Source organism: Varroa jacobsoni, unplaced genomic scaffold, assembly GCF_002532875.2.
Source record: "Varroa jacobsoni isolate VJ856 unplaced genomic scaffold, vjacob_1.0 scaffold_335, whole genome shotgun sequence".
NCBI classification, from domain to species: Eukaryota; Metazoa; Arthropoda; class Arachnida; order Mesostigmata; family Varroidae; genus Varroa; species Varroa jacobsoni.
In genome coordinates, this window is record NW_019213237.1 from 113,282 (window position 1) to 131,606 (window position 18,325).

General features: G+C 39.1%; 1 long non-coding RNA gene across 1 annotated transcript; it reads right to left on the reverse strand.

Annotated features, from left to right (window-relative positions):
* Positions 1-2,318: 2,318 nt before the first annotated feature.
* Positions 2,319-16,568, reverse strand: LOC111259466 (uncharacterized). The gene is made up of 3 exons (XR_002679643.2): positions 16,358-16,568; positions 14,781-14,961; positions 2,319-3,188 (listed from the first exon to the last, which is right to left on the reverse strand). It is a non-coding gene; the product is annotated as an uncharacterized LOC111259466 (long non-coding RNA).
* Between the last annotated feature and the right edge of the window lie 1,757 nt (positions 16,569-18,325).

Sequence of the window (18,325 nt, forward strand, 5' to 3'; positions counted from 1 at the left end):
GGATATGACAAAAATATCATTTGGATTTTAAGTAAGTGCTAAAAAAGGTAATGAAAGGTAAATAAAATAAAATTATATTTGCGCATTAAAATCCTTCGACGGTAATAAACAGCCTTTAAGTTAAGACAGTGCTTATTGAACATCTGCAATACGGCTAAACAGGGTAAAGTAATTGCAAAATTCTCACAACACACTTTGAAATAACTTTCTATGAGTTTGTTTCGGTTTAGGATTCTCTTTAGAGCTTTCTATTGGCTACTAAATAACGTAGGTTGCATAATGTCGTATAATAGACAAAAAAATAACTTTTGGTACTACAATACGATGTATAACATGAATAAATTGAACCAACAAACCGTTTGATGTGTCTTGTTCTCTAGGGTGTATGTCATGTCAAAGTTGTTTACTGCTTGTCTGCCTCTTATTGACATAGTAATTCTTTAACGGTAAGAAGTTGGCACTGCACCGAAGACGCTATTTGGTTTTTGAAGCATTATTTTAGCTAAATAAAAACTTACGAAGCTCTAACGAAGCGATTGCGACCCCGACAAATGCAATATGAGGTAATGATAACAGAAATGCGAAGAAAACCTGCTTTGAAACGTAGGTCGTTTAAAAAAAAGGGGTCGCAAATCGTTCTATATACTGTCAAGTTTTGGATGTAAAAAAGTAAACTATAATTATCCAATCCAGATCTCATGCACTAATGGCATAAAAATATCAGTTTAAACGTTATGGCTTGCGGCATAGAAAGAAATAATTGGCTTTTTCTGTACATGCATTGTGCTAGCAGTACGTGTGTTATTACACGTTGGTACTTGAATAGAAGTACCTTTTCGTATGTGCCTCGGCTAAACACACTCGTAGTTCGTACTGATAGTCATACGTACAAAAGCTGCATGAAATTCAAAACCCTGCTTTGCAGGTACGATCACCTGAGTCCATTAGAAGTTTTGCAAGATATTAGCATCTTGCCTACGGAAACGAAATTAACCTGGGTTCTTCAATAATGTTTTATACTTCCCTCTTCTTAACGCTGGGTTGTAATTTTGCGGCATTTAATACATGTCTCCTCTGCGGGTAACCCGACGCCAAAGTAGCGATTGGCCTCCTAAATGTTTTAAAATGTTGCTTTAAAATCCGAGGTAACTGTGTTGTATTAGCATTATCTGTAATCTCCGGGTCGTATACCTTCCAGAGTGTGGAAAATATACGCCTATTGCGCAGGGATTATAACATCATGCGTCCTACAAACAAGTCAAAGACTCCAAGCAGCTGGGCTAAACAAATAGCTCATCGCCGTTTTACGGATAGAGCAAAGTTTCAACACAGAACTATCTATATCCGCTTCATAAATTTTTGCAGTATTCTCTTCGTTGTGACACGTCGAAGAAAGTGCACTAGGGCATTTGCTGCGAGATAGGCCAAGCTTAAAGATGATAGAAAGTAGGCCAACTTTTGAGCTGATACATCAACTATGCGCATTTCGAACGGCTTCTATTCAAAACAGTTACTCAGTGCCAGTCGTGATGTCAAAAATATTACCTCAAAAGGAGACAAACATAATTTGTTTTCCTTAGCATTTTTGGTCATTCTTACTGATTGAACGAACTTTCGTGTAAAATCAACAACTCGCCAGAGTGTGTTTTGCTGGACATATTTCTGACAGATCTATGAAACCGTATAGCATCGTAAACACCTGCCAATGCTGTAATTTAAACCAGCGAGTGTTGTATATGGTATAATGGTTACCGTAGCACCGCGCTCAGCGAGATAGGTATCAGGCACCGAGATTACGCCGTTCTTTCTCAAAAATATGGGGTCTTTTTCAGTGTGGTATCTGTTTCTTGGATAGCAGCAATAGCTTAGTAACCAAAGAAACGCTCATCACTTTCACTATGACGCCCAAATTAGAGGGTGGTCATTGCTGAACATGTCAACAATCAACTAGCAAAGGAAAAGGTACCCGACGAGTATTACTTGAATCCGAATGACACAGGCAACCGAAAGTCAATAAAGTGGGTTCGTCAGGAGAGATAAACAAGGTCACAAATGATCTCACTCTATAAAGTTTCTGTTTCTACTGTAGCTAGCGAAGACATGCGCAAATAGGGGACGTAAATTCAATCAGCGAAAACAAGAGCTAACCTTAATAAAGCAAGGAATGCCAACGTTCTAGTAGGCGAGGATCCGAGTCAAAAATCATCATAAGTACACTTGCATAGCTCCCAAAAGGGAAGACATGGTTTGGGAAGCTATGCTCTGCTAATGTATTATAAAATATGAATTTTGTGTCCGATGTTTCTGAACGCATAACAACTCTCTAGAATTATTTTGTGCTCCATGGAGACATAAACATTTATTATTTACACCGGATTGGGAAAGCTACGTTTCCAGACTAACCAGAGTTGTGTACCAAACCCATTGAGAGCATTATGCAGATTGCTAGGCTATTAGATTAGAATAGCTCGGAGCAGTGTTAAGGTTCTATAGGCCTTTTGTCTATGAATAATGCACCAGAAATGCTCATGGAGAAATGGGATTATAAGCACGACGCCGTCATCCTTCACCGAAAATCAAGATGTCATTGTCAGTCATTATGGGTTTCCAGGTATACTTTTTTCTTATTGAACATTCTTGGTTGCCGATTCTCGGCGTTACTAAATGAAAAAAAAAATGGCAGGGATGTTTAGTGATAAACTATTACATTACATAGGTCTAGGTTTACATACGCCAGATCCGCTTCGGATTAACGGTGTTTTACAGCATTCTTGCTCCTAGAAGCGATGTATTATTCTAGCAGCGTAAATGATGAATCGACTCGAATTATTTGTTCCATTAGCCTTTACTACAAACAATATGCGTTCCGAATGTGTACCCTTCATACTGTCCGATGTGAGGCCTATTACGTGACAGGTAAATATATGTTTTTATATATTATATATATATATATATATGTTATAAAGACAAGCCATTCCTGCAATAGGATTTTTCCTATCACACTTCTCTTACGAATGCGTTCATCCGGTTGAAAAATTAGCAGTTACTAGGTCGCGGCAGAGGTATACAATGGTGCTTTTCTCCATCGTCCTTGTTGTCGCTACGTGGGCGAAGTCGCTGTGACCTATAGCATTATAGAATTTATTAACGTTCCTTGTCAGAAAGACTGGATAATGCAGGCCAACCATCTGCAAGGATAGCATTCATCAACAAGGTTTCAGTTTCCTAGCGTTCATTACCTACATGGGTATATATCGAGTTTATAGCAACTTGTGTACGCCAACGAATGCGGCAGACGCCTACACCTCGCCGGAGCAAGGCTCGATGTGTCCTATAGGTCAGTCGAAGTATATTTGAAAAAATAACCATATTTGCTGTTTGCCCTGCCTTTGGTTTCGTTCTTACTTCAAACACCCTCGTATCTCATCATCACGTGAATGTAAAGCTAACAATATTACATTTTATCGTTAATCGTTCATTAAGTGCCTTACGTATTTCATTACAAGCCTATTAATTATCTTACATGTTATTATTAGGTTCTTATGTGTGAAATGGTCATGGCCATACTATCCAGCGCTGACTTGAGAGGACAGCAAAAGATTATGTTATGCAGACGATTTCGCATACGGTATTAAATGATAAAGCACAATAGAATGTATAGTTTACCTTCCGTTTTTTAGAAAAGATTCTATGCTTGATGATACTTATTCTAACCTATTCAGTTTCAAGCATTGCCACTCAACTACAATAACTGAAAGGGCAGCTAATTTCGTTTATCTAACCTTGGTTAGATTTAATTCATATTGTAAGTAAAAAAAAAAGTTCCACTGAATGATATCATTACAATATGGCATATCCTGTTTAAAAAACAAAACAGTGTAACACGTGCAAAAAGACGAATATTTGCAAACATTAAAAATCGAAAAGTTTACAATTAAAAAAAAAAAAAGTATATTTTTCAAAAGAAAATGGCATGTTTTTCTACACATTGCCATTTATGGTTAGGGCTCTGATTGGAAAAACCAGGCGTTGCTAATACGAGGCCCACACTACTACAAGTATAGAAACCATTCGTGTGAAACAAGGTAGATTAGGTCCAATTTGTTCAACAATTCCTTTCATGAGAAAATTATCCAACTTGTGGCTCAAACATCTTCCAAGGTATCAGCTTTGGGTGGCCTAAGAGCTTTAAGCTGGGTCACCATAACCTTCTGTATCTCCTTGTTTTGCGTTCGTTGTCGCCTTTAGTCGCCATATTGCCGCAACTACCGGTGCGGCCGCGAACGTAAAGGTAACGATAAATTTGAACGCGTTAACAAGAGATCGTCAAGTTAATACCGAAGACTATAATAAAGTGCATAGACAAAGTCTATGGAAAAATGACAAAATGGTTTTTAATGTTCTGTTTCGCTACCTTTAGCCCATCGGATCATAGAAAGGAGTAGCGTAGTCCCTGTACGAAAACCTTAACCCATTAGGGAAACTTCGGTGCTGGGGTTAGGCAGTGACTTGCTGTTGATTATCTGTTGAGCAAACGCATTGTTGTACTTATATACGACACAACAAGCAACCCTCGATAAAAGGCAAGTACAACGCTTCACTGAGTCCTCCAGTACTTTAGCGTAATCCACTGCAATCTTTAGATCAGGTCGTAGTAGGAAAGTTGTGCTGTCTCCTACAAACATATTTTTCGGCAATGCAATTTGTCGTGGGTGTTTTTTTCTTATAATAAGATGAGCTTTTAATTGTTGTGTTACCTTAAAATGCGTGAATTTTAATAGAATTCAGATATAATTTACATCTGTAAATTAGAAGAGTTTTGTTTTTAGATCGTCACTAAATAGCTATAATTAGATAAAAAAGCTATCCAGATAAAGTTTCAAATGTGTTTTATATGGAGAGAGGTCGAGTGTATGAACCACGAGGTCGCTTCATATTAATCTACTTCTTCTTTGATAAAAACAAAGAAGTTCAGCAATGGTGGGCTCTCAGTACCACACAATTGACAATAAACTTTTCAAGGCTGAATAGAACTTAGTGCATTACATTATTATTATTATCCGCCATTATCAGCTACCTGTCTGTCTAATTCTCTCTAGGAAAGGGCTGTTCACTCTTAAAACTAGCATAACGATGCAGAGGATCGCCCCGTTCTGCATTGCAGTCATCTGCTGCGCAGTTTTACGCTGATTCAAGTGACACAACGTGTTGCTAGGCGAAGCTTGGCCGTGTCAAGGGCAACGTTTACGGCTTGCAGCCTCAGCTCCTCAAACGCTATTGTTCCTGCATCCGAAGAAGAATGATCCCCCACAAGGGAAAGCGGTTCCAGTTCTCTCATTGTCAAGTTAAGATTGGACACTTCAGTGGATGAATGAATTTGTGAGGACAGTTAGTTGATTCAAGACACCGCAATAAAGACTGTCCCTTTAAGTTGAAATCAAGATTCGTCTTCGTTGTTATCTTTTCGAACGCAGCACGTATCGTCATCTTTGTTTGGCTTTGCTTAAAAAGGAAAAGGCAAGAAAGGGAACACTTAAATGTTTTGTTCAATCAGAATCGTTTCCAAAAGCTAAGTAACGACTACCCTGGAAAGCCTTTGTCGAAGTTAATGAAGCAAAATCTAAATCGAATTACGCTGTATTGAGTTTTGGTTTACAGGACACGGAATTCTCATTAAATTTTCTTTAGTAGGACTTCTGTGCATATTAGCGTTTTTTTTTTTAGCAGAGTTCAAAATAAATTTTGAAGTAAATAAATGTTTGTTCTCTGTAATGACACTTTTCGCTTCGTTCTCGGTTCTTAATCATGTTCTTCCCGTTTACCTAATTTTGATGGTTTTTTTTTTCGTTAAATTCGTTCCATTGCTCGGAAAATATTTGGAAAACCTTGATACAGAAAATCCAATATCGCTTAATCACTACTACCACTGTGTATTATAATGGTTCAGTTAAAAACGATACCACACGTCTCTATGCCCGTAGCCATGGCTTTTGTTATTATAGTTTAATGATAATATCACATGGCAGCAAATAACTATACTGCCGCAGCGCACGACCTTCGTGCTAGTTATTATTAGCAAGGCTAACTACCGGTGTCCAGTTGAAAAGCGATCAAGGGAGGTGAGATGCGGTTTGAAAATTTTTACTTACCACCCCTGGAATAGATTCCCTGTCACTTATTAATGATATGTCTAAGGTACGCTTGCTTTTTCTGCTCTGCTCAACCGGTTTGACGCCATTAACAGGTGGAGAAAGCTGCACCCGTCTGGAGGAGAGAAATGAATAACACAGGATGTTCTTAGTCGCAGTGAACAAGGTAAGCAGCCAGCCGAATAGTCTGCAGGGTCTATTGCAGTATCGGCAGAAGCGGATGACAATAAGGACTCTAGAAATCGGCTAGCCGCATTCACCCCGGCCACCAAGTTTATCTCAGTGCATCTTGTTACCCTTCGACACGTCCGTACAACTGCGAATGATAACTCACTCGATTCAAGTGTGCCATTGGTCCATCCCAGCCTAGACATTCGTCTCCAGCCAGCTAAGTAGAGTTCAGCTCTTACGATGATAAAACAGGATACGTGCTCGTATAATATAGGGGTACCTTCCACTATACTGTTAAACCGCTGCTATTAGAGGGAAAGTAATGGCAACAACCCACGGTCATTCGCAGAAACGCAAGGTGTCAGAAAGCAGAAAAAAAGGTGCAAATAAACGCCGAAAGGACGGTCACACTAAAAATCATCGAGGTTGACAGGAGTCTGCTGAAACAGACGACCTTAGCTTCCGATGAACGTGGTACAAATTTGTCATCAGAGAGACAGAAGATTGGTCCCTCAGCTGTCCTACAGCAACATACATTAGCGTATCTATCGGATCGGGTAGAAGGGCGAAATAGGAAGATACAGGAAGAGAACAAGAAATATAGATCGTGCGTAGGTCCAAATGCAGGCTAGAGATTTACTAATGATAGAATAGATGACCCGTATATATATATATATATATATATACATCATTAGGGATATTTGCTTATAAATTTTAACAAAACGACATCTACACAAAGATAGACATTTTTTGACCATGCACTAAAAGTGTAACTCACGATGGTCACGCTCATTTAATATTACTATTGCTTTTTTGTTATTACTGCTTTTGACAAGTGACCGTGCGTCCATAAATATTATTACAAAAGTCGTGAAGGCTTACCTATGCTACGAACGAAAAATTCCAGCAGGAGCAAGTTTTTGGACTCAAAGCAGGCCAAAGGCTCCAATAATGCAAAGGCTCAAAACAACCTATAAGTACTAAAAAGACTAATTATTAGAGCTTGTCTGCGCGACCCAGTTGGCAACTGATATCCTGCTCTCGAAACGACTCTTAATTTTTATCTAAAATCTATGGGTACATTAAAAATTGCCCGTTGAGTCAAATTTGATTGAGGATTTCCGGTTTTATTTCCCGAAAAGTTTTCCACGGATTTTTTAGAAACCGCGTAAAATATGGTCGCCGATTTCGGGCAAAGAGAGGAGTTAATGACCCATCCCGCTTGAGCACGTTGGATAAGCACTGCTGGTTTTTGCTAAAATTTCGAAAACACCATACTGTTTTCCATCATGCTGAACTTGCTGTTTTATTGTACAAAGATATGCCCGTTTCGTCAGGCCATTAAAACCCAACCGACTTTGATATGTACGTTACGGTTAGTCTAACGAATTAGCTGTAGAAGATAATGTGCATCTTTTATTATTGAGTTTCCTAGGCTTCAATTATTGTTGTTGTCTGTCATAGGGAAACAATGCAATATAGACGCGTTCATTGTTATAGTTTTATTTGATAAGAGAGAGATAAAGTATTATGTCTCAAAACAAAATTGTTTTTCGTTTTTTTTTTTATCTGATCCTAAAATGGTTCGTTTAAACGTTATCCGAGAAACGTTTATAGAATAATAATGTACATCAGAACGGTGGTATGTTGTACCTAAGAGCATCTGTGTCAAACATTTGCGCACACGGGAACCAGCAAAACAAGATGGCCTTTATTTCATCTGTGCCCAGCGTAAGGTCCAGAGCCGACGGTTAAATCTCGTTCCGCACTAATTCGCGATTTATTACGCATTAGTACATCGCATTTCTTACTTAATCATGCTACGAATTGTGTTGTACGCTCTTGCAAAATCATACCGATCCTGAGTATCATCAGGCTTACCTATGTACGTCGTCCTTACACTGACATTTGGGGGATTTCTTGCTTCGGAACAATTTGTTAATCATATCCACTATGTAAATATACTCTCTCTGCATATACTCGGACCCATGCAAACTCTCACAATACTAGATAGCCATCCGCATGCCTAACCATAAGTACAAAACGTACTTGTCTATCTGTTAATTTTATATATATATATATATATATATGTATATCAATACTGTTAGCAATAGTAGTATCTGTTCCTTCTGATTCTTTATCATTTTTCGAGCTTATCGATTTCACACAGAGAGCCATGAACTGCTATAGTGCTAGTGAAATATGCGGCCCTTCGAAAATGCGAACGCCTTATTAACGAAAAGTCATCATACCCGGACCCGGGGTCCTTCCATCTTGCAGTTCTAATTACTAGTCCTAGCTTTTCATGATTAGACATTGATATTTGTAAGCTCAGTGCTTTGCGTAAATAGCCACCATTTCCTTCGCCTGTTCTGTGCTTTGTGTTTATAAAAGTATCTCGTGTGCGCTAGATGTCGCTACGATGTGCTTGCCCCTGCAAGGGCATTTTACGGATTTTTAACGGATTACACACATGAACTCCGGTGTCAGACACTGATAAGTGCTCATACGATAGTAATTATGCTTGTATATTTAGGTGTAAGTTATTTATGTATGTATTTATAATGTATTTATGCGAACGGACCTGAGCACCGCTAATAATTCAAAATAAAGCAATAAACCACCTGTAAACGTAGCTAGCTTAACGTTGAATGGATTAGATTGGTACGTAGCCGGTGTTTGCTGCAATATACAAGTCGAATTCTAACTTTGGGTCGCTACTCATAGGGTACAAAATATTTGATATAGACTTTTTAAACGCAAGTACCTTACGTTCTGAACGTCTTTTAGATGACATAAAAATGTCACGTTTCTAATATGCATAGTGACTCTGTTGCATCTTATTGTACCGAAACCATACAGGAACCGTTGGGGTTTATTGTGTCCTTGCGAACAGCAAGCGCCTTCGTGTAAACAGTCTAGAAAATGTCAAACGAGATGAAATCGCGTGGTGTCGATTGCTATACATACTTAACGCGGGGTCGTCATTCTGTCAATGCCCATCCCAGTACGATCTCTATGTTGCTGTTGCGTGTGTGGTTCGGGCCGGTCTCGTTACTTGTTATTTTTTTAAAGCGTACAAAAGTACTGCTACAAAATGACTGCTATTCCTGCTGGATGGCCATGCAAGACATGCGAAATCGACTGGTACATCTATATCAGAATAAAGAAAAGGTAAGCTTGCCAAACACGCTTTGGACGCTTTTGGAGCCAAAGCATAAAATGACACGTCAGCACCAATGTGTACTGAATATGTTTGGCTTTCGCTTGTTCTTGCAGCTGATCGCTTTAGTTTAAAATGTACGGTAATTCTTGATTGCCTGGCTCAGCAGTTTCTTTCTAATTGTGTTGAGGCTTTTTGTTACGGGTCCAGTAAGGTATACTGTTTTTCGGTATAGGCCTCGCCACACGATACGAAAATAGCAATAGTGCGCAAAGCATAGGTTCTAGGCGTGTTAACAAGGGCTAAAGTCAGATGTCATAACGAAAACGTATTGGACGAATGTCTTTGTGGATAGCATATTTGCCCGTAATCTTAGGCAAACATTGTGGTATAGGTTCGAGTTCGGCCATAGACACATGGTGCATTTCGTGCTGGGAGCCAGCCGTCCGATGGAATGCCCAAAGGCGAAACTGGGCGAAAAACTCGAAGTATTGACTAAGCATACCATCATGTCTCTATATGGCTTGCCCTTCATACTGCTCGCTTGATATGAGCCTCAAGACAGGAATATGCTTGGGAAAGTTACAAGCAAAGATTAGTTAAAATTGCAATAGAACAACTATCTGTGTGTCAGTAACGCCATAGAGCTAAAAGTTCCGCTGAACTTTTTTATCTATGAAGATGCAATATTAATTAACGTCTCGTCCCTTCTTCCTCATTGTCAAGTAAGCCGTTTTTATGACTACCGTTCTTATTGCGGGAGTTGCTTATTGAAGTACGTAGCTTGATTTTAGCAAATACGAACGTTTCCGCTATGAAGCAATCCTTTTACTCTATATATAATTTAACTAATAGCGCTTCAACTTATAATTCAACTTAATAAAAGCAGCAAATTTGAGTACGCCATTTGTGGCAAAGCGCTTTCAAAAAAAATTCCACCGATATGAGAAATACTTAAAAGTGTTCTGATCAAGAAGGAACTAGATAAAAATTATCCAGTAAATATCTATTAACAGGTCTCTTGCAACGACAGTGTGCAGAAGTTTTCCGAATACCTATATTTGACCTTAACAGCTAAGGCTAGCAAAATCCAATTGCTTGCTCAGAACAAAAAGTTTCATTCAAAGCTCATTGTCGAGAGACGTTAGAAGTAAATGAGAGCAATAATTTGTAAATATAGTAAATAAGCTACTGCAAAAACCACCTTGAGTAACACGGTACATCAAGAAACAGGTAAATTTGATGCGAACACGCTTCGCTTCCTCTTGAGAATTAGGCCTAATTATATTTTGACACCAGGGTAAGAAGAAGGCCTAGCTATATGCAAAAAAAAGAGATTATTACTATTAGCATTATCAGTATCATCAGCGCGTTGCTCAGTCTAAAAGAGCCAACGGATTTATGTCTCTGTACACATTTAATCACAGCCAAAATCTTACCAAAAACCATATATTGTATGGTATAATAAGGCTACTAGATAGTCGTCGATTGCTGTACAAGTAATGGAGCCTTCTGCATCCAGCTTGTCTCTGGAAAGAGAAAACATTTGTGGTAGCCTTTGTAGTGAACTGTGTACCGTAAACATCAGGGTGCTAGCCTCTATGCCCACTAATTTAGAGGGTACATAATCAATCTCGATGAAAATCAGCGAAGATAAGAAGTGTCTGACAGAGAAAGATCATGTGATGCAATGATCAAAACATCTGCAATGACTTTGGACTGTTGGAAGGAAGGCTGGCAAACCTTGTCCGAGCAAAGTATGCAATATGGCCGTAACAGGCAAAATAAATACGCTGTATAGAACTACTCCACTTAGGAACACAACGTTTAAGTATAGGACACTCACACAGCAGCAGAGGCGATCCAATCCGAGATGAGACGATATTCTCTGGTATCATAAGCTACCTGTATGGCTTGCCCCGTGATGCATTATCCTTGGCATTGAGTTTGAAAGATTTATACCGACGATATTCAGATATCGAACAGTAAAACGCGAACGTTCGTAGAGTGTGATCGCCAAATACTTTTAAAGTTCTCATACGTTGTTTGTAAATTGTTCGTTTTTTATTTGTCAAAACCTTCCTCGAAAAACGATTGCCTGCCCGGATCCGGAACAGCCCTACAACGGTACCCTTGTTACTCGAAACAACTGACCTTAGCCGTCGGTGTAACGTGGTTTCTTGAGAAAATAATTAACTGAACTTGTTCGTGTCGCAGAACGCAGAACCGTACGACCGCCAATAGCTATGGTCGAACTGCAACTGGAACTGGAACTGCGAGCAGACCCGATGGGACGCGCCCGTATACTGCGTACAGGGAGTACAAGTACGTAGCGATGAGCAATGGCAAGTAAGGAAAGAAGGCTGGCGGACGGTAGGGTAGAGAAGCTAGGAGAATGTGTGATGGCCTATGGAGTGACAACGTTGTCCAAATATAGCGTACAACTCGTGACAAGCTAATATTGACTGATAAACAAAAAGGATGGATGGCCGTCCTGTGTAGCTTGGCCGGTCGGACTCCGTGTACAGCCATCCTAATCCGTTAGCTGGTGGAAAAGATCATACGCGGAAAAAGCCTCCACGAATACAGTCGTAGAATTAACAGATTTTTTTCGCTTTCACCGACTGGCCTACATTCGTCTTAGTTGGGCTACTGCCACTTTCTTCTTTATGACACGACCAGCATCGATCTTGCCCATTTCATATCGCTATATGAAATGCGGAGAAGTCCATTCCATTGAGCTGTACGACGACCCTTGTAGTGAGACCACATTAGCTTTCAAAGCACTAACCCTCAAATTATGCGCCTACATTTAGCCCAAGTCAATAGAGAATGTATTTAAGAATGAGCGGAAGCATTTTAGATTGGCCATCCCTCTTTTGTTGCTCACACTATTGGACACACAAGCAGGGTTTCTTCATCTGTAAACATAAACAAATTCCCGTTGGTCCTGCAAAAAATCAACCTGCGTATTTTAAATAGCATAGATCCATAGATCTGCTTGGGCGCTTATCCCATCTTGCGGGGAAATGCCAAAATTTTATTTAAAAAATTATACTTACAATGTATAATAGCATAGTGTCCACTTCACTATGTAAACGTCGCATCAAAACTTTGTCAGCAACAAATATAAAATCCTACCACAAAAACTCCCCATGTAAGGCATAGTAATTTCACAGTCTTCCTGAAGAGTATAAGTATGAAAAACATATATTTTCCAAGCGTGTAACCGTTATGCAGACCAGTATAATAAAGAATCTCGTATCATACGGCTAATTTTGGATAAGCATTAACCTATTTCAAGCGGAAGTATCTATTCATAAAAAGATAAAGGCATAGTATTTTGCTTATCGCCTAATTTTTGTTGCAATAAAAAGCTTCTGCACGATCTACCGATACGAAATTCGATAATCATAACTCTGGGAAACATTAAACACAGCAGGTCAAGTCCAAGATGTTTAAACTGGCTCAACTTAAACCGCTGTTACAAAAATGGCTATTTGATAGTTTTAGAAGTTAGCGCCAGATACCAAGCAAAGTTTCATGTACTGGCAAAACGGTGAACTGTCTGCTGATGGGATAGCTCGATGACGCTTTAATTTTTGTTCTAAAAATGAACAGCTTCGCTGTGGTATACATGTCGCCTTGGCAATAAAAATCAGCAGGCGTCTTATGCTACTTCAGTGTCGACATAATAGCAAATCGAACTGGCAGCTGACACACCGTTTACATAGGAAATGAGCTAGACAGAAAGGGAGCTCAAAAAAAAGAGATACATTCGACTTTTTTTGGTAATACGTAGTGCGCTCAAGTTTGTTAGATGACCAGACTAAGAACTCATACACACTTTGTTTTTAACTACGTATTTTAGAAATATAGTTATTTGTTTGGAGCCCTGCATCGATACGCACCCCAATTACAAATACGTAGCTAAATCTAACATAAATTAAACCATTTCCACTGAAAGCTGGCCATATGTTAGCCGGGAATCTGCCTAGATATCTTATATCGGTAAACGCCAACTAGAGGTAGCAGTATCGCTGCTCTGCCGTCACCTACGCCGCACAACGATGCATAATGACGAGCCTTCTAGCTCATGCAGCCTCTTACTCGCCTATGCAATATGTGTCAACGTTGCAAGAAGCTTTATGAAGGCGTGTGTGAAAGCTGGTTTGGCTATAGATAGCCGATGGAGGAACGGGATCTTGTCAAATCTGCATGGAAAGTAACGATAACACGTGAGAAAAGAGATTCTCCGTCCGGTGTCCTGCCCCAAGGCCTAGCAGAAATCAGCGAAGCGAAGGATAAATTTGTCTAGTTCATACTGATGCGGCCATTACCAGAATACCAAAACAATGTATGTTCGGAAAAAGGTAACCTTATCATCGCAATACAGCGTTGCTGCGGAAGAGGCGGACAGATTTAGGACGCTTTTTTTGACCGCGCCGTCAGAACCATCCTGAAATCTCAATCAAGTCCGCTACTAGAGGCCAATATGGGGAACACAAAGCTTAGAAATGAACAACCAATACAACAGGATCGTGTATTAGGAAATCCAAAAGGCCAGTAAAATCGGACTTCCTTTGAAGTGGAGCTCATTTATTCCACATGCAGGGAATAGGGTACACTTGTACTTTCGCAGTTTCGATTTTAAGGCTTGTTGTATACTAGGTTAATATAGCTCTATTATTAGATTCAAATACGTTTTTTTTTCGCCCTGTTTCAACCATCTGTTTGAATACTGTAAAAATATCTTGCACCAAGTTAGCTGATAAAATTGTAGGTTGTAATAGAACTGCAAAGCTTAATATTGATGTTTTACCCTAGGTTTCTTTACGTGTATGGTATTTGGTCGTCATTTATCTGGTTTTAAGTGAAGAGCTGAGAACGTTATCAATATGTTTTGTTATGTGCAAATACACATAACCGCATGCAGACTAATAAACAGCATTTGCTTGCTATTAACGCTAAATTTGCTTCTGGTCCCCAGGAGATTTTACAACGTAGGGGCTGTTAAAGCGGCTCGTTACACCGAAGACTGGCAATTCTACAGTTGAACTCGATAGTGGCAGAACCTCGATACGGGCTTCGTACTCTTACAGGAGGTACATGCTTTAGGGATTAGATTTACATTTTTACAATGAAACAATTTATCCTTTTTTCAGCAAGTTTACTCACGTGCTTTTAGCGTGCTCGTTTTTGAATAGTGTCCATAATTCAAACGTAAAGACGTTCGTTTTTTAATTTTAATCCTAACTCTCTTTTTATTTTAATTTAAAACCTGATATTTCTCTTACCGACGGTGGATGATTTAGAGCCGATGAGCCGCATCATCGGTTTCTCGAAGCCGACACTGATTACCTGCCTCTGCGTCCTACCTGCCGATGGTGTCTGCCCACGTTAGTTTTTTTCACCAGAGTCCGGTTTTCTAGTGATGACCTTCTTGCTGTTATTTGTCTTGCTCGCAACAGACTATGCCTGCATATAGTAAGAAGCACTAAATTTAGCTGACAAACAAAGAAGCAAAAACAAAGGCCGCATGTAGTAAAAACGTCGCGAAACGCCACATAGTAAAACACGGTACTTTGCTTTATAATGACTAACGATTTTTCCCAAGATGTTAATAGAAATAAGAGAGAAAAATTTTTAGATTTCTCACATTCGATTGTGCTATGTAAGGGCGACGAAGTGGACGCCGATCTTTTTTGTCGTAAGGAAGCAGTCTCTGTTCAACTTGAATAGCTTCCTCTAACGAATCCGATACGAACTTCGATTCTGGTTTTTTCCTTCCAAAATCATAACTTTTTATTTTTTAAATTGTTAAAAAAGGGTCCAACCAGTTCTTCGGTCAGATTGTTTTGTGTAGGTATGAGCTACATCCGCAGAATGGTAAGAATGATTTAACGGCCGTAAACGATAACTTTTGTCGATTTTCCAAATTTACTAAATAATTTCCTAAAACCTAAAAAATAAACGTAATTTGACATTTGTGACAAACAGAACACATTTATTAAGCCGAATGGAGAGACCTAGGTAGTCAATATTGTCGCTTCGCATTATGATTAGTTCTAAGAAGTTTGCCATTCAGTAAAGTGGGCTAATATCTAATAAGTGTATTAACGTAATTTTCGTATCGTTATTAAAATCAATATAAAAAAAAGCGCACTTCGAAATTTTTCAAAAAAAATCTAACAGTTATTACTTAAAAAGGTAGTTTTCTTTTTGGAAAAGATTCGTGATGATGCTCGAATAGCGGAAACCTTCCTAGCATCAATCTGTGCGACTTTTACACTGGATAGTTTGTGTCTTTTAAGGAATGACCAAGAGGGGTCTCGGTACACCTGTTTCTAAAAAAATGTCTTTCTTATGAGTAAAAAACGCAGGGCTCACACGCCTTGGCATAGAGGCGTTGAAGAATTAGCCTCCGATCACAGCTGAACGTGCCCAAAATCATAAATAGATGAATAATTGTCACAACCATATTTTTTTGGGCCCACTTAAATTGGAGAAGCATTACCTTTTGTAATGTTAAAACCGTATAAATGCTAACTTTCCATTTATCTATTTATATTTTGTAGGCTCATATGCATAAGGAAACACGAAGAGGAGCGATCTCCCTCAGAACAGGAGGCTCTCTAAAACATGTGATGAGCCGATTCAATAACAGGCCAAACCACTTTGATCGGGAATATTTATCTAACTTGATACATATGTCTAAGTAGATGCGTTGCATCGAAAGGGGGAAGGAATTTTTCATCTGCTGCATGGACCAATGCAGTGAAATTGATTGCGATCGTTCGTCAAGCTGAATGTGCATATTTATTATTACGTTACGTAATATGCGTCTATGGCGGAACTTAAATAATTAACTTACATTATGTATGGTGATTTTAGGCGCTTTCTGGGCTCATCATCCGCTTACCTTCCACTAGCGCGAGTTAGCAAAAGATAATAAATCAGAAGTCGATAACGATTCGGTTTTCTCTCCAGGCGTTTTGCCTTCGTGCCTATTACAAAAGAAAAATTAATCGCATTTTGCCCCCGGAGGAATCACCTTGCTTTTAATAGCAGCTACCTTCGAAGAGGATCTGCGACTCTTATCTTACGCTTGCCCTGTTTCCGTTTTTATAGTTTAAAGCGACGACGACCAGATAGAGCAAACTAGAAGCCAATATACTTTAAAAAAGCCACACGGCAAGGAGATAAGGATAGTTCCTCGTATACATGTACGTCGCTTAGATTTCTGCATATTTGCGTCTTTAATATTCGAGGCACCGTTAAGTATGTATGCACATAGAATAGCTCGGTTTCCAACTGCGGGGCTAGCCGGTAAGGTAATTAGATAAATAAAGAGAGAAATATAATATAGTAACTAGGAGAAGATTTCTCAAAGGACGCGCACCCTAGACAGTTATGTAGTTGTGCGTTTCAATAGCTGATCTATTAGTTGATCAATATGCTGGAACAATGATATAAATGTAACCAATTTTGGGTCGTTGCACCCTTTTTAGAACCCATTATAGACTTATAGTCCTTGCCTGTAAAAGCCAGTTCATGTCTAATAGATATCTTTTGATTACACTGGGTCCCTTGATGACGTGCTCATAAGCTTACGATTCTCTATCGATGTATCTCTATGATATGGTCTGATTATTACATCTTGTTTGTCTATTTTATAGCGCATAAATCTTATTCAGTTGCTCTTGACGGTCCGACGGCGATCGATTTACTTATTAAATACTCGATCCTCTGTTTTGATTACCAGAAGCTCAGGCACGCTTATCCGATGCACCATGATACCCATCGAAATTCTTTATCGCAGAAGCTAGTACGCATTAGATCACGCCGCAAATCACTGGATTTACAACATGAATAAGTGAACCGCATAATGTAACGATTTAGTACAACATGATCCTCTGCTATAACACGAATAGTTGTCATCAAACACCAGCGTTTGACCTCATTGTTTCACTATGGCTTAGGCAACGTTCTCCAGTTAGCAACGTAATTCTACCTCTAACTACCCCAAACGGATATCGTTAAACGTGTACTTCGTATTTATTTCGTATCAGTTTTATTGTGCTCTTATCCTAACTAAGCAGCTCATCTACGTTTATTTATTGACTAATAATTTACCGCATGACAGGGCTTTCCATATAGTGTAAAAGCCTGTTCACAAAGAAGAAAGGGACATTTGCGTACGATGCCTGGTAATTTTTTTTCCCCTGTTGGCTTATTATTTTCTCCATTTGATCAGTAAGATTAATACACACTAGGAGCGGTCTACCTAAGGTTCACAACGTATATTACTGAAGGACCATGGTCGTGTTTTTGATCGGTCGTCGCCGCCAATATGCTAACCTCGACACTAAAAATCTGTCCTAGAAGAAAGGAGGTCATGCTACGGTTTTGGCCTGAACACATTTCTCGCCCGTACTGAAATAGTTATAATGACGACGTATTACCTAAGGCTCAAACGACCCGTATCACGTCACCTGAATATGAGACGATGACTGAAGAGTTATAATAGTAAATCTGATAGTGATTATATTTTATATACAAACGGCACTGGTGCAGGATTTATAAGAGTGATTCTGGATACCTTCAACCAAATATTATTATATTGTAACATCACGTATTTGCCAAAAATATAAAAATCAACTTACTAGTGGATTCGTTATTGTGACCTATTACTGATTCAATTTCATTTTGGGTCGCGGAGGCGCATGGAACCAATGGACAATCCCAATATTTTTAGCTAGACTGACTGTAAATCCAACATCTCGAACAATATCGAGAAAAGATACCACTCATACTTTTAGTTATTGTTAACTTACTAGTG